Source organism: Thermobia domestica, chromosome 1 (assembly GCF_964235325.1).
Source record: "Thermobia domestica chromosome 1, izTheDome1.hap1.1, whole genome shotgun sequence".
Taxonomy (NCBI): Eukaryota; Metazoa; Arthropoda; class Insecta; order Zygentoma; family Lepismatidae; genus Thermobia; species Thermobia domestica.
This window is the reverse complement of record NC_137454.1, coordinates 28,534,278-28,555,613: the sequence shown is the minus strand read 5'-3', so window position 1 is coordinate 28,555,613 and position 21,336 is coordinate 28,534,278. Positions and strand designations below refer to the sequence as shown.

Here is a 21,336-nt window from a genome sequence, read left to right as displayed (position 1 = left end):
CGGCCATTCTTCCAGCTTAGACATTTCTAGTCACTGAAAGGTTTTTGCGCGGCGCATTGATGTATAATTCAATGCTACTTGAAACATTTATTATTCCTTTGTAATCATTTTCCCTAGTAAAAAACGAAATTTAATACACATTCACTTTTCCTCTTTAACACCCACTTCACAATCCTAAACGATTCACGCGATATACCAATCACGGCGCAGTCAATACTGCCTGGGCTCCTGAGAGCGATAACACTGTGACGTCATTATGAGATGTTGTCATATGTAACTGCGATGGGAATTCCAAGCTACAATTAATAATTTTTGAGAAAACACAATCTGGAAATTAAATTAACAGCCCTTGTATATTGTTTTTAGAATTGATGTCACTCCACACTTCGAGCTGATTTTTTGAGAGAAAATAAAGGCTTCTACACAAGGAATAGCTCATGTCAAGACATGTACGTCGTATGAATCTTAGAAGGCTCTGCAAGTATTTTTTTTTTCAAGTTGAATCGAACTGATTTCACTTCATTATATAGGGATTTACTAATTAAATAATATATTTTTTTTCTCGTAAGCCTAATCTTTCCTTAAGGGATTTCCAATTTTCACAATGTGTGTGGGCAAGAAAATATTCAAGAAGTCGTTTAAAAATTTTAAAACTCTGTTTGTTATGTATCAGATTGAACAATGTCATTTAACAATATTATAATAATTATTTTCTCTTTCATTAATACATTTAAATGTCCCAAAATAACTGAAATAATTAAAAATAAATAATTTTGAGACCCGTACCTGTTTGTTGATATCTTGTTTGTGCTTCTTGCTCATATTTTCTTCTTGTAGTTAGGGCATAATGTGGAACTCAAAGCCGTCATCAATCAATCATTATCTCCACTCCTTTAGAATAAGTAAAAGCTTACGTCTTCAATTTAACATTTTCCGTGAAAGATAACATAACGAACAGTGATCAATTTTGTAGCATTTTGGATCTGAAGAGTGGTGTTATCCAGAGATCAGAGAATTGTATACGAGGTCTCTGAATAACGTCAAATGGTTTTAAATATGTATATATTTGTTTATTTAAACTGTTCATTCACATAGAACCAAAATGTCACAAAATAAAGCACCGTTGATTCACTCGCAGCCAACTTTGGGTTACAAGAAGTTTATTTAATAAACACTGCGACTTTAAAACAAATGCCTTCAAGAAAACATAAAAAGGAGCTTTGAAGCCTGAAAAGTGTTTCTATGTAATGAGGAACATAGAATGAAAATAAGATTACCTTTAATTAAAGACAAATAAGATATCATTACTAATTTACCACTTTTCTTCTTCCCTAGGAGCCAGGGGCGTAAATAAGAGCCCCGCAGACCCCGCATTGCGGGGGGGCAAGCCATCAGCACCCCCAAATCCTGAAGTGGAAAGTAGGGAAGGGGCCCCACTCCACGCTGTCTGCAGGAGGGCCCCCAAGCCTTTAGTTACGCCACTGCTAGAAGCGATAATGAGGAATAAAATAACACGTCGAGTGCAATGAAATTCGGAAAGTAAAGTATTTGAGCACAGTACTATGGGCCAAGCAATGCGTGAAAGCACTGTGAGCATTTGTGCTCCAAAATATTGCTCGTGAGCTGACGAACAAATTGTTTACCTAACTTGTTCATAAACCGATTTGTTCGCGAAGAGAGGAGTTCATGAACGAGAAATAACAGAAATAAAACATATTGCATAGCAATTATTCTTCTCTTCTAAGCAAGTTTAGTAAACAGCAAGGATTTATTTGTATAGAAAACGTCAAAAAAAAAAAAAAATCTCCCTATTAGACTTTCCCTGACTTAACTTTTGATCACGTTCTCTCAAAATGGAAATATCTTTTACACATTTCAAGTATTCTAATTAAATATATTTCAAGTACCGGCAAAAGTTTTATATTCTTGCACTAAAGTGATAGCTTTAAAAATTCCTCTCTTCTCAAAAATTTATATTAAGGAATACTAACACCTTTCATCGTACTAGTACGCTTGCAAATAATACACTGGTTAACAGTGTAGCGCAAACCAATATCAACTTGTTTGCAGAAACTAATGAAACACCAAATACTTTTGTTAAGTCGTTCACATAGGGCACATTCCGTAACGGTTTGAGTCAACCTAAAGCAAAATCTTCGTTTTAGTTTGTGATCATTATCTTAGCAGTTATAATTGAGATTTTTTCATGTTTTTCGTTACGTGACGCTTCCAACTTCTGCGAAGAAGGACCATAAGTTTATGTTTACAGGCTCCGATGAGTTTATTTATTCAGAGAAACTTACAGAACAACGTAAGTAATATTTGAACACAAAACAAGACAATTAATAGTGATGTTAAAAATATTCAGATATTCGTTGCTCACGTGATCGATTTATATATTTATGCATGATCGTCGTCCAGGAGACAAAAAAAAAATGTGTCCTCGTTTGTTCGGAACAAAAAATCTGGCTGTTCGTCCGAACACATAAATCTCAGGAATTACTAGATAACGAGAAGTTTTTTTTTTTTTTTTTAATCGATTTAGCGTTCTACGATTTGTTACTATATTCTCTCTTAAACCTTTACTCAAACCGGAAGTGGCAGGAATTAACCACTTCCAATTTTGATCGCTAAAGAATGAAAATGGTGTAATTGATAGAGTAAAGTGATTTTCTGCAATCAACTATGCGTTCCAAGAATGTGCAGGATGTTTCAGTCAATTAGTATCTTTTTCATTTTATTACTGTGACCAAATGAAATGTGATGGAGCACTGTTAGTGATATTGTCATGTACACTGGACCTCAAAGTTTGTTTTGACATCTGACAATTCTTGAAAGCTATACGTACTTCAAAATGGCGCCGCCCAAAATGGCGACGAAACAGAAATCACGTGTTGTAGAGCGGTATCTTGAAACGAAATCGCCCACTACCGTGTAGGGAATGTTCCGGAAGGAGTATAAGTGGGCATTTACTCCGGATAAAACTGCAATCAAAAGGTTTCTGAAGCAACTCAGTGCCATGGGAAACGCGACAGGAAAGAAAAAAAGGCCGGAGCAAGCTCCACGTTTACACACCTGGAAACATCGAGGCCATTTGTCTCAGTGTTGTGGACTCTCCAACGAAGAAATCGTTGAAACGTTTGTATATGGAAAATAATATCTCGTTGACCAGCACCTGAAGTTTTCTTCGGCAAGATCTGCAGCTGTTCCCCTACAAAATTCATGTATTCCAGAGGTTAACAAACCCTAACCTTGTTACGAGGGAGACGTTCGAACGTGAATTCCATAGTCACGTAGAAGAAAATCCTGATGTGTTGGATAAACTGTGGATAACAGGTAAAGCGTACTTCCGCCTTACGAGAGACGTAAACAGACAAAATGTCCGTTTCTGTGGACTGCAAAATCAACACGTGATCGAGGAAACCAGCCTTCAGAAATCGTTGATCCGAACTGTTATTGTGGTATCCACTGTCAACCAACGGGTTTACTGGTTCCTTTTTCCATGGACACGTCACTGATGAAAATTACTAAGAAATTTTGGCGACCTTTTCTCTTGCTGACATGCGACAGAAAAGGTCCCTATTACATCGACAGTGGTTCCAACGGGACGGAGCTAGACCTCACATGATTACAGAAGTACTCAGTTATCTCCATTTCAAGTTCCAGGATCGAGTAGTGTCAAATCGATTTCCAACACTCTTTGATTGCAGATTATCCTGGCCACCCAACAGTCCTGACTTGAACCCCGGCGATTTTTTCCTATGGGGATTCCTGAAAGAGAAAATGTTTGCTTGAGTTCCGCGTATACTGCAAGATTTGCGGATGGCTGCACAGTTGTCCATCAAGATATCTGTAGACTGGTTTCCCAGAACTTCTCGATTCGCATGCGGGAGGTTCGCAATAGACGTGGCGGATAACAGACACATTGAACGTGTCATACATTCTGTTCGCCAGTACTGAAACTTAGAACAGTACCCTCTATAGTGATGCCTAGGTTATTTGTATACGTTAATTCGTTTCTCACAATAATAATAATAATAATATGAAAAGGGGCTAATTGTCTGAAACACCCTGTATTTTATCTTAACTTTAATGGCGCTAATAAAACCAGACGTGGTAGAAATGTATTAGTTTTTCCAGTTGCCAAATTAATTGAGAAAATATGGCACCGTGCAGACCAAACTCCTTTGTGTGGTGTATACGTGACGGCGATTCTTTTAACTTTAATATTAGTTTTTAAGATTCGAAGAAAAATATTCGTTATTTTAATAATTGTTCGAATAATTATTCGTTATAAGAAAAGTCCATTATTCTAAAATTATAATAATTAATAACTCGAATTTTAAAAGCACTAGCAGTTATAGTAAGAACCAAGTTCAACGGTGTGTGAGATTTGTTCATCCATCCAGTTTTGACTGCTAATATCGATCATAGTTTCAAAACCTTGCGACGTACTCTTAAATTTCCGTTTAGATCAATCTTGCTATACTAATCTTCTAGCTCGAGAAAATAATAAGTAAAATTATTCAGTTATTTTGGGACAAATATGTTATAGCTCTCTGTATGGATTAAAAATTAATCAATACTAAAGTGTTTTAATAAGAAATAAATTTAAAACGTTATTTTTCATCTTCGTGTACCCCCAAAGTTGGTGTGTGGCATGAGATTCAAAAAAAAAAAAAATTGTAAACAAAACAAAACATTGCAAATCCTATCATTAAAAACAAAAGATTTAGCTATAGATAGTGACTAATCTTATTTCTAATTTAAAGATCTAGTTAGAAATACAATATATTAAGTTTGCTTGTTTTTGTTATATATAAATATATAATCTTTGACCAAATTGAGATCTGTAACAACTAAAGATATGTTTAGCAGATTTGATACATTCCAGCCAATATGAAATACAGGTTGACACACAAAAATCTGGCAACCTCCGGATCTGAGGAGTTCCAGAGTTCCGAAAATGACGGATTTTACAAGGTTATACGTGCTGTATATATTTAACAGAAAATACCATTACAGTCCTTTAAAGAAAGTAAGTTTGGCGAATAAATGATAAAATTAGAAGGCATGAGCAGCATGCTTGTTAAGTATAATCAAGACCGAACAAATAGGCTAATTATAGACTACAGCACCATCCAACGTAAACGACGCCTCCAGAAAACAGTAGCGCGCCAACGCGGAAATTTTAAAAAACGCGCTTCGAAATTCATGCCAGAAATCCGAAGGAACACGATTACCGATGGCCGCATTTTTGAAATGTCAAGATCTATATATATCTTAAAGGATATATTGAATATGAGTTTAGTGTTCCGTTCAGCAACGAGGCTAACTTCAGCTTAACATAGGATCCGAAATACAAGATCTCCTGTCAGGAATCCCACACCAAAGGCACGTACGCTATTTGCAAGGCACAAGGGAGCACAATGGTTAGAATAGAACAATACACTGCATACATTACTACAACAAGGATTTCTTTTCGTGCTCGAAATCTTGGTTTCGATTAACAGTAGAATCTTATTTTGAACATTGTCACCAATGCTGGACGACAAAATTGCATACATAAAAGAGTGTAAATATTTAGTGACACTAAAAACATCTTTTAAGCGTAGTGTCACACCACGTCATAGGTCAAGGCTGCCCACGTACCAGTTGCTGAAAACTACTAATCTAGGTAACCCGTGATATCACTGGCCTTCTCCGTTTTTATTGCTTCTTATGTAAAATGAAATCTGTGATTGAATGTCTCCTATAGGATGAAGGATTCAATATTGGGATTTAGCGCCTCTTTTCAGCGCACTAACGTAAGTATATATGACATAGGGAAAATGCAAATGTGAATGATAATGCATTGATTAGAAAAATGAAAACAATGTACAAAGTCAGTCAAAATTTGTTAACACTAATGAATTATTTTTCTTTCGAAAGTATACGTATAGCATGGGTGACAGATTATCGTCAGAGCGAAGAAGGTTGATTGCAAGCTTGATGGAAGTGTATCGTTCGACGGCTGCAGTTCTAAAATGTTTTCGGAACTATTTGAAGGGCGAGGCCCACTAAGCAATTTAACTATACGTCGTGTTTATGCTAACTTTCTGATAACAGGCTCTGCAACACACAAATAGGGAGAAAATGCTTGGTGATCAAAGTCAGATAGAACTGAACTGAACATTGCAGTTGTACAGCAATCTATAATGCAGAGTCTATCTAAATCGACCAGACGGTGCAGTTTGGAATCGGGAATTCCGAAGAAAGAAAGAAAAAATGTACCGAATTTTGTCAGCTACGCTCGGGATACAACAGCTGACAAAAAGTTGTCCAAAGTTTGACAGCGACACAAAAGCGTGTTCACGTATAATGCTACCGGATTTTAGCCGAAATGGCGAATATGCAATGAGGTATTGTGAATGTGTTGACATGCAATGATGAAACCACACTTGACTCAAGTAAACATGATAGCTAATATAATACTATTTTCCGGAAAACTTTCACTTAGCTCTAGAGCATGAAGGTGGCTCACTAAATGTTAATATGTGATGCTCTATGACCCCTTTAAATGTCATTGTGTCCTCTCTTCTTAATACATCATCAGTAATGTCAGACATGTATTTGTAGATGATGCAGTAGTACACCATTGATGAACTTCCACTACAGATCCTATTTGTGGGATATTTTCAACAGGATAGCGCACCGACACAATCTGCCCACTGTTCGTGGATATCTCGACCTCAAGTCCCATAATAGAGAGCGTTGAAGGGCAAACAGAGCACTCCTTTCGACTTTGGACATATTCCTGTCCCAATTTTTGTGTCATCCTTTAATCTCGAGTCGTTTGTAATTTATAATCGGTGGGCGTTTTATCTGAAATACCAGGTATGTGTTGCCCTAGCATTGAGAACTAGTGAAACTGAGAATCTCTGGAAAACCTGTTAAGAAAATTACTCACGGGATTACGAAACAAAGTAGCTAACCTTAGATTTATTATCCTGATTAGTTAGTTAATTCGCATATCATTTCTTGACATTTTAAAATATACGAGGGCAAGTCAAAAATTATCCGCAATTTTGGCGTACCCCTGTCCTCGTTTATTTTATTGTTATGCTGTTGTGGTCATGCTATGAAAGCTTGGTTCTAAAAACTCCATTTGTCTTACTTTTATTGCAGATAGATTATGGCCGCTCTATTAGAAGTTTGCACCAAAGACGAACAACGAGCAGTGATCCCGTTTTTGTGGTCGGAAGGTGTATCAGGAATCATGACTAATTTCCACATGATGTGCCACTTTATCAAAAGTCACTCGTCCGTCTAACAGAACCATGTCACGTGCACGGTCAATGTTATCATCATTTGTAGCCGTAGATAGTCGTCCGGTTGTGCGACCATTTTTGAATTTTTCAATTCATTCGTAGATATTCCGTTGCGGCAAGATACTGTTCCCGTATTATGCCAAAAGTCTTTAATGCATTATGGTCCCTGATACGCCTTCCGACCACAAAAACCGGTTCACTGCTCGTTCTTTGGTGCAAATTTATAATAAACGGTCATGAATCTATCTGCAACAAAAGGAAGACAAATGGAAGAATTAAAATCAAACTTTTATAGCATGACCACAAGAGCATAACAATAAAATAAACGAGGACAGAGGTCCGTATGAACAATGTAAGTAGAGTTACGTCAAAACTGCGGATAATTTTTGACTTAACCTCGTACATATGTACAAGCCAAGGGCGCCCATGTTGCTTTTTCCAGGAGAGGGCAGTATAAGCAACATTTCAAATGTAGTCTCAAATTTTGCAGTAAATATTTTTAAAAATCTTTTTAGTTTTCGATCTTCCGAAGTACAATTTGCTTTACAGGGGAGCGAGCGCCCCACTTTGCCTCCCCTAATGAGCGCCCTTGGTACAAGCCAGGGGCAGATCCAGGGGGAAGGCGATCGGGGCGATCGCCCCCCCCCAGAAGAGGAATCTTTCTTATTTTATATATAAATAAACCCATCCATAAAAACTTTGGAGCTCTTAAAAGTAGCTCTAAGTAGCAGTATTACTACCGACCTCCCCCCCCCCAGAAGTCTGTCCTGGATCCGCCCCTGGTACAAGCACATATTTGAGTGTTATTCTTAACGAACACGTAATGTGCGTGTATCCAGAACGAAGTACAGACTAAGATTTAGTTGCAGTAATAAACATTAAATTGTACAACTAACATTAACGACTTGTTAATGTTAGTGTATTCACATAAAATAACATATGAGCAGTTAAGTCAATATATCATTATATGTACGAGTTGTCTTTCCGAATAAAAATAAAGTAATAAGACTTGACAATTATTAACACATTTACAAGTACAGTTTTAAAACTACCATAAAAAGAAGAGAAAATATTTATAAATACCTGTGATTAGTGCAACGAAATCATCTCTTCGTAGGTTACACACAGATTCACACAGCACTTAACGAAGTCTTCATCCATTGGTCGCAACGTCATAACATATATTATGAACATTCAGCATCTCTTAACAAGTAAATATCGTTTAGGCGAAAGCGGTTAATGTAAATGTATTGTTGTTAAAAGCATTTAACACTTAAAATTTTCATGTTACGTTACTCAAAATTAACGTCCATTGCAATGAAGAACTTATGTCATTTTATACGTCTTGCTTCAGGTAAATCATTCGTTTGTTTGTTTATGGCTGACAGATAGATGTGTTAAAATTCACAACTATTTGTTACAGTTCTTCACGGATTCCTCAAGCGTGAAATAATTACAAGTGAATTTTAAAATAGTCCCGTATACTATATAAAATAGACTCATTTTCTGTCTAAACTGGACAAGCGTTAAGTATTTCTTGTCACTATGCAGAAATTACGATGAATACTACGCACTTTCTCACCTTAATTATTTATGTGCCACTAAGAAGGGTTATTTAAATATTTTATATTTCAGTACAATGGAAGAGTTGTCTCTAAAATCAATTTGCTTAATTTTAAACAATCTTCTAGATTTTTTTTCTGGTAAATATAATATCTATATATTTTTGTTTCATGGTTTGAAGTTCATTTTTTTTCATCGCAAAGAACATTCGATTTACAATAAAATTTCAACTACATATAAAGTCTATTGGGGGAAAGAAGGCAGAATTGTTGCTTACGTGGCCTTTCTAAACTTGCGCCATAATTTGCAAATTTTCCTTATTGAAGCAGGAACAATGCGAAAAAGCTATTTAAAAAATTATTTAGCACGGCAGCAGAATTGGCGGTTGACTTTGAATGCTGCACTCACATCGTCCAATCCGGTGGTACTGTCCGCCTCAAACCTCTTGACATTTGGCGAAAGCCAATGACGCGTAAGAGCGACGTTGTCGGATTTCATTTCTTTCCGTATACAAGTAAACACTTCAAACCGAGAAGATGAAAGAATAAACAGTGGTTTAGATTGACTTGCATATGAAGAAACAGACTTGCAACAAAATAATGAACCACTGTGCGTAGAAGCATTCTTTTTTCCTCTAGTTATTTCGAAACTATTTTCTTTTTCTTAAATATACACTTACATTCTACGAGGGTCACTACGAAAGTTTTGAGATACGCATTGTTGTGCAACAGTATTTGAATTCCAACAATTGCGTAAGGTAGTGGTATCCAGAGCGAAGAAGCGAAGCAAGTTTCAACTCGCCTCGCTTATCGGCGTGGCCGTATCGCCTTCACTTGTTTGTTGATGTGAGCAGTATTCAGCTGTCTAGAATGGAGCTCGAAAGGGAACATTTGCGGGCAATAATCCTTTACGATTTCAAAAGTGGTTTGAACGAGACACAAAGCCTTGACCGTTTGCAGGGGGCATTTGGAGACCTTGCTCCTTCCCGTGCTATAATTTTTCGGTGGTTTGGTGAATTCAGAAGAGGCCGGACACCGCTTAAAGATGAAGAAAGAGCTGGACGTCTGGCAACAGCTGTGTCAGATGAAAACATTGCCGCTGTGGAACAAATGATTCGAGAAAATCCTCGAACAACTTTCAAGGACATTGAATCTACAGTGAACATTGGATCGCCAGCAGTAACAAAAATTCTTCATGATCATCTTCGGCTCAGGAAGGTTTCATCTCGTTGGGTGCCTCACACTTTTGACTGAACAGCAGAAGCGCATGCGTGTGGAATGTTGTGAAGAAATGCTTGCAAGATTTGATGGAGACAATTCTCGACGCGTCTCTGACATTGTTACTGGTGATAAGACTTGGATCTATCAATTTGACAATTTGACCCTGGAAATAAACACCAGTCTACAGTTCGGATCTTTCCTGACGAAAATCCACCCACGAAGTGTGGGGAAGAAGATAGTCGCAACTTTCTTCTCCAAATCTGGCCATGTTGCAACTGTTCCACTTGAAGAACAAAGGACTGTTACTGTTCAGTGGTACACCACTGTTTGCCTAACAAAAGTGTTCCAGAAGCTTCGGGAACGGCGTCCAACAACTGGATTGCGTGGGATCCTGCTTCATCATGACAACGCGTCCGCACGCACGGCCAACATCACAATTCAGATTTTAGAATCTACGGAGGTCAAACTTATGACTCATCCGCCATATAGCCCTGACCTGGCCCTGTTTTTTTCTGTTTTGCAGGATCAAAGATCACATCAGTGGGAGGAGATTTTGCAGCCCTAAAGAAGCTCTAGTGGCTTACGAGAATGAACTTTCAACACTTGAAAAAAAAGACTGGCAACATTGCTTCCAAAAGTGGTTTTCATTAAGACATGAGTCTCAAAGAACATAGTGTCACATAATATTATAAATAATAACGCGCAACAGCAGAGACACATAAACTCGATACGTAAGATATATGAATGTGTTGGGACTTACGAACCACACTGTAGAGCATCCTTTTCAGCTGGCCGGTGTATGATGTAGAAGCACACATCTACGTACGGAGAAACAATAGAGAGAAATAGATAGAGCAAATGAGGAGGAGGCTATATGAGACGTGGATCTACAGCTTAACGTGGGGTCCCAACCACATGAGTTTCCACCAAAAATCGAACCCGGGTCTCCCGTACCAGGGACATATACGCTAACCATATGGCCCTTAGCCAAGTAACATAACCGTGGTATATTGAACTATGAGATACACGACTTCACACATAAATTCCGTAACAGAACATAGAAAGGTTTCTAGAACTAATTTATGCGGGGGAAGAAGAAGGAAACAAATGAGAAAAATCAAACATCAAAATTACTATTTTTGGAGGCTCAATGTTGCATAAACAAAGAATATATTGACTTTCGAAATTAAAAAATAATACTATAATCATAGGCGGCGCCAGGATTTTGATAATGTGGGTGCAGATTGGAAAGGGATAAGACATAGAAAGAAATATTAGCATACTACACAATAAAAACTTTATGTACATATTTAAAGAAACATCATACATGGATACACGTATATGTGAGTTATGGATTTATCAAAAAAATATCAGAAATTTAAGTGTACAAGAGTACCTTTTTTCAATGGAATCAATTACAATAGCTTTTATAAGGGCATTCTTCTGTTGAATTTAACCATGGCTTTGAATTATTTAATGACATCTTCGATATCTATGCTCAATGAAATCGACTTTTCAACAGAAAGCAACATTATGGAATTGAGTCTCTATGGAAGCATAGTCGATCTTAGTTTGGACTTGACATAATTCATCTTGGAGAAACACCGTTTGCATGAGCAACTACTAACCGGAATCACTGAAAACTTTTCACCAAACTGTAGAAATTGACATACACCATTTCACTCGAATATATCCGTCATCACTCAAATATATCCAAACATAGGAAAATATAAATATACAAAATAGAAAGGATTATTGTAGGAATCCTGAAAATCGAAGCTACTGTGGGTGCAGCTGCACCCACTGCACCCACTGTGGCGTCGCCTATAATTATAACTTCTCTTAGAACGTCAGAAACATTTATTAAAATTAGTTTCAGTTTTACTTATCATCACGTTCCTTTAAACTTCCAAACAATTGTAGTACTGACTCGAGGTTGGACAGAATAGTGGGTGAGAAATGTGTTGTGTTTATAGTTGCAATCGATAGAACTCATCATGAGCTATCGTATAAGTCCAAAATAAAAAACACCAATCGACCGGGAATTTCACTTCACACTGACAAAGTTTGCCACAAATTTTGCAGAAAGCGAAGTAATAGCGAACAGCTTCGCAGACAACAGCTCTACAGGTAATTTAATTGATTTTACCAGTATGTAATACGTATTTACTTGAAATACCTTGAAACTAACAAGCTGGAACATTGAATGAGATACCTTAATATTGGCAATCGATTAAAGAAAACTGCTGTTTTCACATTTGAATGATGATAACAAAATTGAATTTATTGAATCGATATGGAGAAACCACGTAGAACAAATATGCATATTAAACCTAGCCAGTGGCGTATTTACGATTTTGTTTCGGGAGGGGCTTTGCTAACTTTCGGGGGGGCCTTGCCTGAAAATGTGAAAATTCTGCAAGATATTTCATATACTTTACTATAGTAAGTAAGATTTCGGGGGGGATTAAGCCCGGAAGCCCTCCCCCTAAATACGCCACTGAACCTAGCTTAATCACTTTCGACGAAACAATAAGTATTTTTACAACAAGAACAACGTATGCGAGCAAGCGACGCACAAGAATCACAGTTGAGGAGTGTATTTTCAAAACATGCTAAATCTGTTTCGTAGAATTTTATTTATTTATTTATTTAGTCTTACTTTACATGGCGAAGTTACGGCTAATCATGGCTTGTCCCCCACCTGACCATGCAAACATCACAATTAATATGATAATAAGAAGTATTTATAGAATAATAACTGAAAAAGCACACTTTGAAATGGCAACGGTTACACTCCAACCATACGCACTCCAATTTCGTGATTTGTTTACAAGAGGAATCATGCTTAGCCATTAAATTTAAAATTTCTTTAGTTATCCACGGGGAAGAAGATCGCGATATTTTGTGTTTAATGAGTGGAGCATGCTTATCTAGTAGGGATAATATTGCAGTATTAGAGAAATGAAGTTTTTCATTTATAGACGGAAAATGTAGATCGCCTGCCACAGGGGTGGATCCAGGTTGGGTGATCGTCCCCCCAGAAGAGGAAACTTTTTTATTTTATATACAGTGAAACCTCTCTAAAGCTGACAGTCTTGGGGAATCAAAAATTGTCCGCCTTAAAGAGGTTTCAATATTTTGTTACGTAAATCAGTAAACAAGGTAATATTCAATTAGAAAATATATTTTTGCATGAATCATGTATTTACGAATATTACCAAAATGTTACGGTACTTGCATTATCCTCCCCCATCCAATACTCCTATGTCCGAGGTACAACTTGGAAATAAGATGTAGTTCTCTGAAGTTTACACTTATCACTACTTACTACGTTTTCAGTATGTCGCTTTAATTTGTGGGTTAATTGCAATCCAGTAATGTAGTTTCTGAGACAATATGTATACCCAAACCTAACTGGTCTTCTTCTTGGTTAGATATTATAGCGGGACAATTGAATAACGTGTCATCCTAAACGGCAGGCAAATGTCAATCACTTTTGTGTCTAAAACAGGTTGGGTGTGAGTGGAATGCAAGGAAAGTACATAAAAGTGTTGTTAAACAGAGCAGCTTTGTCTGGGTTGCAGAGCAGACAGTTGAGGCAAAATAGTCACAAAGCTTTCTTGGTGACACATGTATGAATTATTAAAAATGTGTTTTTACAATACTTTTCAACTTATTTGTAGAGAAAGTGTCCGTAATACGGAGGTAAATAATACATATAAACGACAAAAAAGACTGTCCGTGTCCGTACTAGAGAATGTCCGCCTTAGAGAGGTTTGCCAATATGTGTTTTTCCTATGGCAGTGTTTGGGGATTACAAAATATGTCCGTTACGGGAGGTGTCCGCTTTATAGAGGTGTACGTTAGTAGAGGTTTCACTTTATAAATAAAACCCATCCCAGAGTCTGTAACTATTAAAAGTAGCTCTAAGTAGCAGTATTACAACCCATTGCCCTTCCCCCTTCCAGAAGTCCGTCCTGTATCCTCCCCTGGCCTGCATCAAAGAAAAGAGCAGCTTCACTCATTTTATTTAAGTTTCTGTACGAGATAAGTTTTCACTGTCTCTTCGGTGTATGTATGGTCTTCAGAAAAGGCAAATATATATATACAGCGTTCAAAAAGTCTCTATACACCTGAATCGTGGCAAGTCAAAGTCGCATCAGTCACATGAAATAAAATTTTATGCGAAGGTTTGCAACATTGCTATATTATCGCCTTGCGTGAAGTTCCTTTCTTAGATTCCAGTCGACAAAGTGACGTTGAAGTGATTGTTGCATCTAGTTAGCGGTCTGTGAAACAATGGTGTTAACTTTGGAACAACGAATATTCCTGGTTGAACATGTGTCCCGTGAACAAGGTGAGTACAAACGGACAGTCAAAGGTAAGTTTGTTCCGAATCGTCACACTGTAAGGGCACTGATCGATAAATTTAGAGACATTGGAACGGTAATGGACTATGATCGAAGTGGTAGACCGTCAGTGCTCGATGAAGAAAAAATGCTACACATATCGGATGCAATGCAAAGTAGCCCCCATAAGAAAACACTTCCAAAACTTGCCCAGGAAGAAGCAATAAGTGTTGGTACGGCACAAAAGACGGTTCGTAAGAAACTGCGTCTTATCCCGTATAAGGTGATAGCGGTGCAGCAGTTACTTCCTCCCGACAGTGTAAAACGAGTGCAGTATTGTGAATGGTTTACACGGTTTGTTATGGACAAGTCTGACGATTTTTTTTTTTTTTTTCTACTGATGAGGTTTAGTTCCATTTATCAGGTTCCGTCAATGCCCAGAACTCACATTTGTGGTGTGCAGAAAACCCACATCTCATACATGAAGTTCCTCTGCATGACCAGAAGATAGGGGAGTGGATTGCAATATCCAAAAAAAGAATAGTTGGCCCCATATTTTTCAAACAAACAATAGATTCAACTCGTTATTGTGAAATTATTCACCAGTTCATGGGAGAACTAACGGAAGACGAAATTCGTAATGCTTGGATGCAACAAGATGGCTCTACAGCACATACAGCTCGCCAATCCATGAGATTACTGCAAGAGGTTTTTGGAGATCGAATAATTTCAAAGGGATTGTGGCCACCTCGGTCTCCTGACTTGACTCCTCCGGATTTTTACTTCTGGGGTTATGCAAAGAATTCTATTTATAACGGGAACCCCCACACGCTACAAGAACTCGAAACAGCTATTCGAGATTTTGCTCATAGCATTCCACATGAACAACTTGTGAGAGTATTTGAGAACAAGAAGAAACGTGTGCAGTGCAAGCATGTTTGGAGGCTCGTGGGGGACATTTCAAACATTTGCTGTGAAAATGTGCGTTAAAATGTGTGTGTATATGCTACGCCCTGTACATAGTGCTTTTATGCCATAAAATATAACAAATTTTGAGTAAAATAATTTTCTCGTTGCTTTGAATATGTGACAATTCAGGTGTATAGAGACTTTTTGAACGCTCTGTATATATATTGAAACACTATGGCAAGTGATGTTCGATTCAGCTTTTGCAGTAAGCATACTGAAACAAGGAAATGTGTCGGGGATTGATTGAAGCCGAGTTTCGTCATCTCTTTGAAATACGCGGAAATTTTTCATTGTCAGCTTCAGTTCAAATTCAAAATCTTTGAGTTTTACGTCCCACGGTTATGCCGGTGAGGCTAAAGGAGACGGTGATGATGAGTAATGAATGAAATGGTGGAATGAAGAAAGTGGGAGGAAACGGGAGAACCCCGAGAAAACCCACGCACACGGTGTTTGTCCACCCAGTTCAAATTCAAATAACATCCTATGGTTAAACTGGTTCAGTGATTGTGAGCTATCAGTAGCTCGCGGAAACATTTTCGGTAGATCGCGTTAACGCTCCGGTTTGCTAACCTGAATTCCTCTATTGTTCTGACACTAATGACAATGATGTCAGGGGGCAAAGATGTCAAGAACTGCTTGTTTCTTCCGCGCAATTACCATTGTCAGCCTCATCTCACACTTGATTATATACGCGTGTGGTTGTGCATGTTATGTTTTTCGTGTGTATATTAGACATTTGTTATGTTTTTCGTGTGTATATTATACATTTACTAATTTGGATAGTTTGATTTCATATTTACTAGAAATATTCTGTAAGTTTATTGGCAATAAACAAATGGAATATTAAAAAAATAATAATAATAATAAGTTGGTAGTTTATTTGGTTCGTAGCTCACAGTAGGATTTAAAAACGGTACGGTAGCTCAGAAGCTTTCGTAAGTTTGGCGACACCTGCACTAGTCCGTCGTACTAGCCGGCAGATTCTCAACAATCACTGCTTTATCAGCTCTAAATGCCTGGATTTTACCAGTCTTATCTGTAAACTGACCTTACTGATCAAGTAGAAAGAGGTTCTCACGGTCCGGGTTCGCTGCTTTAGCAACGATCTCTTTAATACACTTGAGTAGATGTATTTTATTCATTATTCCCTCTTTTGAGGAGTCGACATCGTGATTTCAACATATTTTGCCCAGAGCCGGATTAAGGGGAGGGCTTAGGGGGACTATAGCTCCCGGCCTCCAGATGAACAGGGACCTCCATTGTGATCAAAATCTCAACTGGCTATCTAAAAAGAACCATGAAGATACAATCATCATCATAAAATAAAATATGACCAAAAAATATGAAAATACTCCTTAACTTTCCTACTGTACTTTAAAGCGAAATGTATTAGGTGAAGTCAGCAGGACCACATATTTTTTATAGCCCCGGGTCTCTAGATGGGTTAATCCAGCCCTGGTCCCTGGTTTTGCCAAAAAAAGGCCCTAATTTTCCAGAGGATTCTTGATACATAATAAAATGGAGACAAAATTTTGACTTCATTTCTTTCCAAAAGTGCTGAAAACAAATGTATGATTTCGTGAGCAGGTGTAGCGCATTAGACCCCTATATGCTGGATTAAAAAGATTCCAACGTTTGGTTTCTCCGAAAAGTGAATGATGATCGAGTTTTGAGAGAAAAACAACTTAAACTTTGTCAGCTTTACACTGTGGATTCCCGGTTATTGTTTTGCATTCATTCTAAAGCTTGTGATGATTTTTTTCGATTGCAGTTAGAAATTCAATCCCATTCTGAACTACTATTCTATCTAATCCCAGATGAGCATTAATTACGGTCATATTATCTGAAATATTTAGAAGACACCAATTGTTTGGAACTTAAAATGAGAATCGTTAAGTAACTGAAGCTAATTTGTAGCTGCGTAGCTAACGATGTATTTTTTTTTTACAATGTGACGTGATTTTGAGTTTAACGTCCCGTTCAGTAACGAGGCTATATGAGACTTTCACCTACTGATTAACGTGGAATCCGAACCACATAAGCTTCTGCCGGGAATCGAAGCCGGGTCTTCCACACCAAAGGCGCGTACGCTAACCTCTTAGTCATGAAGGTGCTTTTTTTAATACAAGGATACATATTAAGAACACATTGACATCTTTATATAAAAAATATACAGGTAAAATCTATTAGTACACAAAGGGAGAATAACGTTTAAGGGAATAATTTGTGTAGGTGGAAAACATGCGGAAACAGCGTTAGAAAGTATAATTCATTCCTACGCAAGTGCAACACTAAAAGCTAGCTTCTGGTGACCACCTAGCAAAGGTTATTGCATGTGTCCTTCCTTTATGTGCACACTAAATTCTGCTAATGCTCCTGCTTCCTATGGATGCATCCCGCGGAAATGTATGGATCCTCCAGCTTCGCCCTGCCTTCAACTGAAATCGATGTCATTACAATGTCAGCTTGTAGTGGCTACCCATCACAGATTTCTGGTGTTTTCCTCAGAAGTAATCGTTTCATCGGATATAAGTTTCTAGGCGTATTGTAAATTTGTACACAGTTGTAGGCAGTCGCCAAGAAAATTACCCTAGGATCATTAGTTTCATTACAATTTTTAAAGAATTATCTCTGGTGGCTCCCCTCAACTTCATGTGTTCCAAATGTAGTCGCCGTGCACCAACAAAAGAAAATTAGGGACCAGCGATGGCTCAACGATACAGCAATCATCTTTGGTGCGTCGGGCCCGTGGGTCAATCCCACTTCCCTCCAGGTGAGCTTTCTGGTGGTCAAACACTGTGTTAGTGGGTTTTCTCGAGGTTTTTCCGTTTTCTTCCATTTTAATCCCTCTACCATTATAATGCATCTCATCATTACCGCCTCCCTTAACCTTGGTGCATAATTGGGCTGGGGTAAATAGGATAGGGTAGGGTCGGGTTCGCTTCTTAAGGTTATGGAAGTTTGGACCCATTTTGTTAAAATTAATAGAATGTAAGTTCTCGTCTCTGCGTAAGGATACCAACTGGAGTGTCTCTGTACATGTGCAGCCATGTTCAGAATACAAATGCTCGTTAGTTTCTCACAATACAATCATGTGGTAACCTTGCGCGAAGTAGTTCCCTCTGCTTGCCTAATTGTGCCATGATTATAGCCGCTTACATAAAAGAAAAAAAGTAAACACACGTTCCGCTCTTCTTACATATTATCAAACACACAAACGAGCAAATTATTAATTTCTTACAAGTAAATTTTCAAAATTTTGCCAGCAACGGACCGCCAACTTTGGAACTTAACTCGAAACGTGGGCCTACAGCTTAACGTGTGATTCAAGCCACATGAGTTCCCGCTTGGAATCAACCCGAGTTTTCCATGCTAAAAAACATTAAAACGTTAGTGATGCACGTGGACCTGGCTTCGAGTCCCGGTGGGAGAGGACAAAATAATTAATTTCTCAATCATTCACTTTCAGTAATAATCTGTTTCCTTTAGCCTAAAGGGCATAATCGTGGAACGTTAACTAAAAAAATTGAGAAGTAAAAAGTAAAACTAGGCTATATATTCACACTTTTTATGTAATATACAGTATTTGTTCCATCTGATTCAATTATTAATTTTTTTTCTCTCTCTCTCTCTCTCGCTATTATTTTATGCTTAAAACGTTTCGTTTAGATTTTTTCACAGCTTAATCGTTTTATGTAGAATGTAAATTTTCTTTCCAACACCAAATCAAATTAAAACTATTTAAATATTTGTCTTGCATACTATAAAATATTAAAGAAGTTCATGTTTTGCACATTTGATAAAGTTAAGAGCAAACAGACAAGATGGAGTTTGGAATGAAAATTAGGCTTACCTATGACCTCGACGAAGATTAGCCAAACTCTGTTCTGACAAACTTCTCATATAGAACTGGGATTTTCTTCGAGCTTCTTGTAAACTATTTGCATCTCCTACAGTACCTGATAAAGTCATTTTTCTGAGATATTGATCAATTCCACTGAAAATTTAGAAAAGGACCGAAACCATATTTGTGCCGAAACAGTAGAGTAGTTAGATGATTACTGTTATTTCCATGACAACGCAGTTTTTCATTTGTTTATTTTTAAAAAATAATTTTTGGCACAAAATTTCTACATTTCTTGCCATGTCTTATCGTTATAAACTCTAATTATTATTTATTTTATATTATTTTCCGGAAGTAATCACCAAAAAATATAACGAAATTAACATACATATTTATTTTGTTATCCTACATCAATAATAGAAATAATATGATAACTAAAACATATTAACCAAAATGACATAATTACACTGCATTCATATAAATTACAATTTAATTATATAATTATAAGGTCAAAGAAACTCTAATTATTATTATTATTATTATTTTGTTTCAGCTATAATAAATAGAAAATCTTAAGAAGGGAAGTTAGAATACAAAGTAGGTCATCCGGTGCATATTGATAATACGGTTATAGAGATTTAGGATTTTGCAGATGTATTACTAAACTTTAAAAGAAATAGTCTACAAGAATTGAATTTTTCATTGATTACATATCAGTCTTAGCAAAATTTGCAGATCGCAACGCAAAAGATGCAACAAGCTACTATAATCGCAATCAGGGTGCGAATTACCGGGGGAGATGAGGGGGATTTTCCCCCTCAATCACATTTTGTTCCCCCCAAAGAAGTCAGCTGAAGTATCCCCACCGGGGATGCTCGCTTTCCCCCTCAAACTATGCTTAGTATAACTCCAAATTTCACTGATTTTTGTTATTTCTTGTAAATTTAATCTTCTAGCTGTATTTCGAAATGATCGATGTAAACTGTTCAGTTTTGGTCATTTATACTTACCACCTAATTACCCACTATTTTCAACGTTGTTTAGTAGAACTATATTATTATGACTACGGACTTGCAACTGTACCTTCGTACCCTTCAGTTCGTCATCGTTTGTGAATTTGAATGTACTAATTGCGTATAACAAAGCCACATATAGATTTATAAATGTTCTTAGCGGTTGGCCAAGGAGAAGTAAACAAATAGCTTCTTGTACCATACTAGGCGAAGTTCGGATATGTCATATTCATCCTCTATATTTGTATTGATTATCATCTTATTTTAATTTTTGTTATAACATGTTATTTCATTTTCCAGTGTACTCTTTGTTAGCACATGGTCTTCATTCCCTAGTAGGTTGTGTGTATGCAACGCAAAAGTTGCATTTAATTTGTGATAATTAGCATAGTAATCACTGCTTTTACAGTTTACGAAAATGAACTTTTGAAATTGTACTCAAAATCTGAGATGTAGGTATTCTCTCGTAAGTATATGTTAATGTACACGCTGGGGGATACGCTCCTAGTGAGCAGACATGTTAATGAAGGTGATTTTTAGGTGAATAAGCGAATAATTCAAGATTTGTTTCAGCATTTGTTAATACGACTGGTTCTCCGTGTCATTGTCCGTGTCTGTATAAGCATTTCAACTGGAGCGGGTTTTTTAAAAGTTAACCCTTCATTTTTCCATCTTTTGGCCAGGCTCGTGCTGGCCCACCGGGACACCGGGACGTGTCCCGGTGCGCCCTCCGAAACATCACAGTATAAATAAAGGTACAAGATTTAGTAATAAATTCTTACAGTTTTATTGGTAAAGAACCAGTAAAAGGTATAGTGCGCCCTTTACATTAGGCGCCCTTGTGAGTCCACACCAAAGATGAACGATTTTATTTACTCTTCTGTATACCACAGTTCTGTACAATAAATACATGCAGTTACTATTGGTAAAGAATCCGTGAAAGGTACAGTGCGCCTTCTACATAAGGCGCCCTACTAAACATCACATTATAGATAAATGGTTTTAGTTATCCTGTGTACCAGCTTTGCATAATAAATTCGAATAGTGATTGTTAATAAGGAAGCT

The 21,336-nt window shown here is 37.3% G+C and overlaps 1 protein-coding gene across 3 annotated transcripts in view; it reads right to left on the bottom strand.

The window, feature by feature from the left end:
• The window catches only part of LOC145684022 (uncharacterized), a 155,030-nt gene extending 135,626 nt beyond the window's left edge, over window positions 1-19,404 (bottom strand). For all 3 annotated transcript variants that reach the window (XR_014131231.1, XM_081755841.1, XM_081755849.1), the window contains exon 1: window positions 19,268-19,404. The gene's annotated coding sequence lies outside the window, so the exon portion shown is untranslated. The remainder of the gene's footprint in view (window positions 1-19,267) is intronic.
• Window positions 19,405-21,336: the final 1,932 nt, after the last annotated feature.